Here is a 1448-nt window from a genome sequence, read left to right on the forward strand (position 1 = left end):
AGGGCCGCTGGGCGCATTAAAAAAAAAAAAGAAAAAAAAAAAGAAAACCACCTTTGGCGGTGCGCTGACAGCTGAAAAGGCCTGGGGAAGGTGGCTCGGGGAGGGGCCCCAGCTCAGGGAGGGGCCCCAGCTCATGGAGGGGCCCCACCCCTTCTGTTCCCTGGGTGGCCGGGTAACCACCCCGCCCCCGAGTGCTACAGCCCAGCCGGCAGCAGCTCTCACCAAATCCCAGGCCGAGGGAGCCCTTAGTAAAAGCCTACAAAGTTTTCACTGACAGGGACAGATTTGGAGCTGCAGTGGTAGTATTCCCCGGGGGCAGATGAGAAACCAAAAAAATACGTTCACACTTGTGAGTTCAAGGAACTCATGGCCATTGCTTTCTGACAGTATTCAGACTCATACGCTCCTTAAAGAGAGAGATGCCTCTATTTTCTTACAGCATCTTAGGGGGCACCAAGGATTGCCTGGGCTTTTATACCAAGGCAATGCAGAGGCAGACAAGGTGGCTTCCACCCAGGTCCTGTCAGCAGGCCTGAATGAAGCTCAGGGGTTACATAACCTCACTAATTTAAATTGGCGTGGACTTCATGAGAGGTTTCCACAAGTTCCCATCAAGGACCTAAAGAAGATTGCACATACCTGAAAGTCTTGTCAACCCTTTCTGCATGTACAGCCTCTGTAACAGCCAGGGGTAAACCCAGGGGACTCAAGCCCAATTTCTTGTGGCAAATGGATGTCATACACTATGCTCCTTTTGGAAAGCTTAAGTATATTTTCGGGTCCATCGACACATTCTCACATGCCTGTTGGGCTACCGCTCATACAAGAAAGAAGTCTAAACATGCTCAATCTCATTTTTTCCAGTGCTTTGCTACATTGGGACTGCCCCAAAGAATTAAAACTGATAATGGACCATGTTTTGTGAGCAAAAACTTACAAGATTTCTTTTCACTTTGGGGAATTCAACACAATACAGGAATTCCCTACAATCCCCAAGGTCAAGCCATTGTAGAACACAACCATCAAAACCTAAAAATTCAATTACAAAAACAAAAAGGGGGAATAAGGCCCCACCAACAGTTGGGTACGGCCTTATTCACTATTAGTGTTCTTAATTTTCAAAAAAATCAGTTGGAATCCAGTCGGAATCCCGGTTTCAGAAGCATTGAGGACGACAGGAGCAGAGACCTGAGGTATGGGTAAGATGTAAGGACCCCATTGCAGGGCAATGGAGAGGCCCAGATCCATTGCTAACCATGGGTCGAGGCTTTGGCTGTGTCTACCCTACAAACCCCATATGGGTGCCTGCGAAAAACCTTAAGTGGGTAGGCCAGGATCCGACTGACTAGCATGACGGTCCATGGACAATAGTTCATGAGACAAAATTCCTCTCTTTATTTATATCCATCTGAGGTAAAGGACTCAGTTCCTTGGCTTCATTGCTGCCT

The sequence above is a fragment of the Nannospalax galili genome, unplaced genomic scaffold (genome assembly GCF_000622305.1).
Source record: "Nannospalax galili isolate Female #2095 unplaced genomic scaffold, S.galili_v1.0 scaffold291, whole genome shotgun sequence".
Lineage (NCBI taxonomy): Eukaryota > Metazoa > Chordata > Mammalia > Rodentia > Spalacidae > Nannospalax > Nannospalax galili.